The sequence below is a fragment of the Zingiber officinale genome, chromosome 1A, assembly GCF_018446385.1.
Source record: "Zingiber officinale cultivar Zhangliang chromosome 1A, Zo_v1.1, whole genome shotgun sequence".
NCBI lineage: Eukaryota > Viridiplantae > Streptophyta > Magnoliopsida > Zingiberales > Zingiberaceae > Zingiber > Zingiber officinale.
This window is the reverse complement of record NC_055987.1, coordinates 15,201,635-15,208,397: the sequence shown is the minus strand read 5'-3', so window position 1 is coordinate 15,208,397 and position 6,763 is coordinate 15,201,635.

Below are 6,763 nucleotides of genomic sequence, written 5' to 3'. Positions count from 1 at the left end.
AAATACTCTTAGGAATAACTTTCCTTGTATTTTTGACTTGACCACTAGGCCTAGGGTTAGTTCCATAGCTATATAGAACCCTATGGTAAGAAATTACATCCCTCTTAGCCTTGGGTTTGTATCCCAAACCTCTATGGCCATTGGATGACCCTTGTTGTACTCCTAGACCTAGGTTTTTCTCATTTTGCCCTTTTAAGATATTTTCCATCCTTTTTAGGGTTTTTTCCATTTTAACAAGCCTTGACCTCAAGACTTGATTTTCTATCATTAAATCCTTAGTTTTTGGTTTTTCAATGAATCCATGAGCAATTTTATTTTTAGGCTTGTAACTAAAACTCTTAGTTTTCTTGCCTAGATTTTCATCTACCTTCCTAACCCTAGGTGTGGTAGTCTTAGCATGAAAAGCTACATGATTTTCCTTAAAGCTATCATGCTTTCTATTCTTATAGTAAATAGCATTAAAATGATAAAAGTTAGAACTACCATGCTTTTTACCATTATTTAAAAGGGTAGGCTCAATAAATGATACCTTTCTTTTTACCTTGGAGGCTCCCCCTTGACTTGTGCTTCCTCCAAGAGCCTTGATGACTTTCTTCCCCTTGGGACATTGGCTCTGGTAATGTCCCTTTTGATTGCAAGAGAAGCACACAATGTGCTCCTTGCTCTTCTTTGTTGTGGGGGCGGTCTTCTTGGGCTTCTCCTTGCCCTTTAGTACAACTTGGCCATTCTTCTTGGCCAACTTGGGGCACTTGCTCTTGTAATGCCCATGTTCCCTACACTCAAAACATACAATGTGATTTTTATTTTTAATTAAATTAGTTATACCTTCATGTGTAGGGATGACACATGATCCTCCATTTGATTTTTCTTGATTTTTGGAGGATACATCGTCTTCTTCTCCATTTGACCTGGATGTAAAAGCTTCTCCTTCTTCTTGATCTGGCGTCACCAAAGGTTGCTCCCCCTCAATCCTAGAGGTGGAGACTTCTTCATCTTCATCTTGTATGTGGAACAAGGAGTATGCCCTCTCCTTGCCCTCTTCATTGCATTCCTTTGAAGATGAAGCTTCTTGGACTTCTTCTTTGGAAAATGAGCATCTCTTACCTTCAGAATTCTCCTCCTCTTGATCATGCTCCAATGAGTCACCCTCTTTGGATTTTTGTTGGCTTGGTACAGTGGAGGGGATCCCATGAATCTTGGCCAATTTGCTCCATAGCTCTTTGGCATCTTCAACATCTCCAATTTGCTCCAAGATGTTGCTCGGCAATAAATTGACCAAAAGCTTGGTCACTTTGTCATTGGCCTCACATCTTTGGATTTGTTCTTGGCTCCACTTGCTTCTTTTGAGAATTTTTCCCTTTGAATTTCTTGGAGCCTTGAACCCTTCCATTAGAGCAAACCATTGCTCTATCTCCACCATTAAGAAATTCTCGATCCTTGATCTCCAAAGATCGAAGCTCATCATTGTGAATGGTGGAGGCACCCTTGTGTCGAATCCAAGACCATCTTGGAATTCCATTTGAAGTTGAGCTTGATGATGAAGTCTTTGACTTGATAGAATTTTACTCCAACTTCTACACCCTCTAGCTTTGTTGCCCCTTCCGGCGATGATTCCGGTGAAAGGCGACATCGCTCTGATACCACTTGTTGGGACCGATTATGTAGCTAGAGGGGGGGGGTGAATAGCTCGGTGCGCTCATCGTTCTCTTCATTTCTTGTTTCTTCAAAATATGCAGCGAAAAATATAGAGAAAACAAACACAACGCTAACACTAAGGATTTACTTGGTATCCACCTCAAGAAGAGGTGACAAATCCAAGGATCCACACACTCACGCACCCTCCACTATGAAAAACACTCCTTTATGGTAACTACCAACGGCGGCGAAGCTCTACAAGTTCACACTACAAGAAGAAAGGGAAAGGGAACAAAATACAAGCTAAAAGCTTACAAGTTAGCACAAGAAAACCCTAACCCTAGATTTCTTCTTCTGTTGTAGATCCGCCTCTTGACTTGGACAAACCTCCAAGAACCCTCAAGATCTGGCGGTGAGAACTTTGTGGAGAAGCTTTGGAAGCCCTGTGAAGATATGAGATGAAACAGTGTGAGTTATGCCGAGAGAACAGCTCGCCAACAGTAAATACGACGCCAACGGTCGGATCCCAATCGATCGGATTGCTCCCAATCGACTGGGGAGGCTTTGGATCGATCGACCGATCGATCCAGAGCGCCTCTGTGCTCTCGGGAATTGCCTGGATTGATCGGCCGATCGATCCAGGGCTTATCGTGCGAAATCGCTGCTCCCAATCGATCCACTAATCGATTGGGGGCTCTGGATCGATCGACCGATCGATCCAGCGCTGTTCTGTGCGATCGCGCACTCGTCTCAATCGATCCACTGATTGATTGGGAGGAGGCTTGTCACGAAGACTTGCCTAATCGATCGGCCGATCGATTGGGCATGAGCCAATCGATCGACTGATCGATCCAGCTCATGATTTCTCCCAAAATCAAGTCTAAAGCCTCCTAAACCAACATCTGGTCAACCATGACCTGTTGGTTCATTGTGCTTAGCATCCTGTCACCCTTGACCTACTAGGACACCCTCACCAAGTGTCCGGTCAATCCCTTTTACCCACTTGGACTTTTCTCCTCGTGCCAAGTATCCGGTCAATCCCTTTGACCTACTTGGACTTTCCACCTAATGCCAAGTATCCGGTCAATCCCTTTGACCTACTTGGTCTTTCCAACACCAGATGTTCGATCAGCCTTGATCCATCTGGATTTTCTCGTGCCTGGTTTCACTCACCAGGACTTTCCCAATTGCCTGGCTTCACTCACCAGAACTTTCCCAATTGCTTGACTTCACTCACCAGAACTTCCTTCTGCCTAGCTTCACTCACTAGGTCTTTCACCTGGCTTCACTCACCAGGATTTCCTTCTGCCTAGCTTCACTCACTAGGTCTTTCCGTCTGCCTGGCTTCACTCACCAGGACTTTCACCTAGCTTCACTCACTAGGATTTCCAGTCAAGTATCCAGTCAACCTTGACCTACTTGACTCTCCTTCACAATCTCACCACATGACCAATTGCACCTACAATCTTCATGTGTTGTCTATATGTATTGTCAAACATCGAAAGTCAAACATCAAGACTCGAGCTTGACTCAATCCAAGCTCAGTCAACCAGGTCAACCTTGACCTAGGGATATTGCACCAACACTTTGTTCCTCAAAGTTGTTTCCGACTATGCTCAAAACTGGATGACCAATAGAAGTACCTCTAACTCTCTTTCTTGAGAGTTAGCTAAATCTAAAGATTGAGTAGCTTCATCTATAAATTTGGCCTCTTCCAACGAGGATTGCTCCCATAGGAGAAAATATAAGGCCATATCCTCAACAAGGGAAATGAAATGGTGAAGAAATGAGCCAAGTGAAGAAGAAAGGAAGGAAGGAGCACATCCCTATTTGACGGGCCAAGAGACTCATGAGATCACTATGCTGGGAGTCACAAGAATTACTATAGAAAAGGTCATGAGACCACTGCAATATCCATGACAGGCCCATAGCCAAAGATAGGCAAAGAAACAAAAATAGGCTTCGGTCTAGTCAGTCGGCTATACCTCCTTCAACTAGACTTGGGGGGAAGGCTAGTGATATGGGTTATGAAGAAGGGATCTATTTTCCTAGTAAAGAGGGAAGAGAGGACTAAACAGACAACGACATTCATATAGGATCGACAGGTGAAGACCGACCGAGCGAAAAAAGTCGATCGAGTATCTAAGTTCGGCCGGCCGAGACAGGACGAGCCAGAACAGCCGGTCGAGCAGAAGAGGCATATGGCCTCATAGCAAACAAGGCACAGTGTGCTCGACAGGTGAAGACCAACCGAGCGGAAAAAACCGACCGAGTATCTAAGTTCGGTCGGCCAAGACAGGCCGAGCCAGAACAGCCGGTTGAGCAGAAGAGACATATGACCTCATAGCAAACAAGGCACAGTGTGCTCAACAGGTGAAGACCGACTGAGCAGAAAAAGTCGACTGAGTATCTAAGTTCGGCCGACCGAGACAGAACAGCCGGTCAAGCAGAAGAGGCATATGACCTCATAGCAAACAAGGCACAGTGTGCTCGACAGGTGAAGATCGACTGAGCGGAAAAAGCCGACCGAGTATCTAAGTTCGGCCGGCCGAGGCAGGCCGAGACAGGCCGAGCCAGAACAGCCGGTCGAGCAGAAGAGGCATATGGCCTCATAGCAAACAAGGCACAATGTGCTCGACAGGTGAAGACCAACCGAGCAGAAAAAGCCGACCTAGTATCTAAGTTCGGCCGGCCGAGACAGGCCGAGCCAGAACAGCCGGTCGAGCAGAAGAGGCATATGGCCTCATAGCAAACAAGGCACAGTGTGCTCGATAGGTGAAGACCGACAGAGCGGAAAAGGCTGACCAAGTCTCGCACCGTTAGACTTCCCACAAACTCTAGCATATATAAATCATACGAAAATACTTTGTGATTATATGAGAGCTTAACTAGTTTGGCGGGAAATGTCTTCTAGAAGCTTGTACAGGTTTTCTAAACGACAAAGAAGGTACATCTGGGGTACGATAAAGATTCCTTGAACTATTTTCACAAGCAGTGCTTATGTCATCTCATAACCAACTTCAACAAACTGGGGTCCACCTCATGACTGTGGAGGTCAAATGAGGTGGTATAAAAAGGGAAATCTTCTCCACTGGCCAGGCAGGCAATCATTTTGACACAACTCAAGCCCTAATTTTCATCTTCTTCCAGATTACTTCCTCTTTTCGCCGAAAACTAACTTGAGTGTCGGAGGGCCTAGCCTGGGATTCCCACCCTGGTCTTAGGTCACTAATGCTTTGGCGGTTAGTCTCATTGTGTGCAGGGCCGCGAGATCATCTCATCCATCGGATCGCTAGATTTCTACTGATCTTGGGAGTCACCGCACCGACGTTCTTTTCTGGGAGGTATTATTCATCATATCCGCTTTGGTCTTCTCGGATTGGTGATCTTATCTTCAAGCGCATGTGAGGTCTACTGTAGTTTTCTCGGATCCTCCCTTGTTCATCGGTATCAGAACACGCCATCACCCATCGCCACCATTACCCATCGCCGCCCAGTGCTTCATCTCGTAAGCTTTCAGACAGGATCATGCTCCATGACCGTTGGTGATATACCCGTCACTTCTTTGGGAGTCCATGCAAAAATATCACTGTTACATGCCAAGCACTTAACCAACTCAACTTTAAGTTCAGGAGCCAGGTCAACAGCTATATGGGTGGTGGCCTTTGGACAACCGGATTGAATTTGCACCTCTTCTTTTTCTTCATAAACTATGATAGGGGTGCTTCTCGAATAGTGTTAACCTCCATCTACTGCATCTTCCTAAGCAGAATTGGCCTCAATTTTAATTATATCGACATAGCACTTGTGTGCTGCTAGTTGATTTCCTTTAACTTCCTCGGCCTAATCATTCATGAGAAATTTTAATTTTTGGTAAAAAGTTGAGACGACTACCCAGAATTCATTTAGGGCCAGTCGACCCATAATAACATTGTATGCCGAGGGCATGTCCTCATCAAGGGATCCTCTCATAATGATATGGCCAACTTGATTTGGCTGAGTGACTGAACTTCATTACCCGTGAAACCATAAAGAGGTGTTATCATGGGCTGGAGATCACTCAAATCTATCTGCAATTGTTCGAATACTTGCTTGAAAATGAGCCGAAGGAGGTGCGCGGCGTTTTCGAGGGGTGAGAAGCCGGAGCGGAAGATTGCTCGAAGGTGGAAGTTGGGTTCGAGTGAGCCCTATTTCGGATGGCCGAGATCACCCAAGTGAGCTGAGCTGAAGCGAAAGACCCGGACTAATGCGAGCGGAAGACCGAGATTGAAAGTCAACAAAATGCTAACTTTTCAGTCTGGGGCACCCCGAGCTAGTTCGGGGTACCCAGACTTGGTCTGGGTGCCCGGAATTGAAATTTATCCAAAACGTGACATGGCGAACTGTGTTATGACGGGAATAAAGTTTTATCCCCTTGGAGGCGCCTAGAACTCTTCCAGACGCCCCGACTAGGGCTATAATATAACCCTTGTCCCAATAGTTCAAAATAACACTTGTAAATGCTTTTAGTTCGTTCTACTACTGTAAGAGGCTTCTCCGCCTGAAGGAGACTGTTTACTGAGCTTTCAACTTCCTTGGATTAACAACCTCTCCAGTTGTAACTGTAGGATCGAAAAGTGTTGGGGGGGGGGGGTGAATAGCGCTCTTGACTAATTTGTTCATTTAAAACAATCGAGTAAATATGTAGCGAAATAATGAAAATATAGAGACAAGAGAAAGCACACCAAGATTTACTTGGTTCGGAGCTTGTGACGATTCCTACTCCAAGGCTCGCACGTGAGAGTACTTTCGATGGGCAATTATTAATTAATCAAATGTTACAACAAGATTTATAGTTGAAGTACAAGTAACTTTGAAATACAACAATACCGACTACTTGGAGAGTTGAATCCTTAGTGCAATTGTCGTTGGGGCAGCTTTCAAGCATTGAGGAGGTGTTTTCTGAGTAGCTTGAAGAAGCGGAACTTGTTTAGAATGCTGTTGTGAAGCTCCTAGTCGAAGCCTGCTTTTATAGGCTATTCCAAGTGCTTGGAACCCCTCTGGGTGCCTGGACCACGTGGCTCGGCCAATCGATGCTCTCCACATAAGCTTGTAGAAAGTTTTTGGGTTCCGGGTGCCCGGACCGACT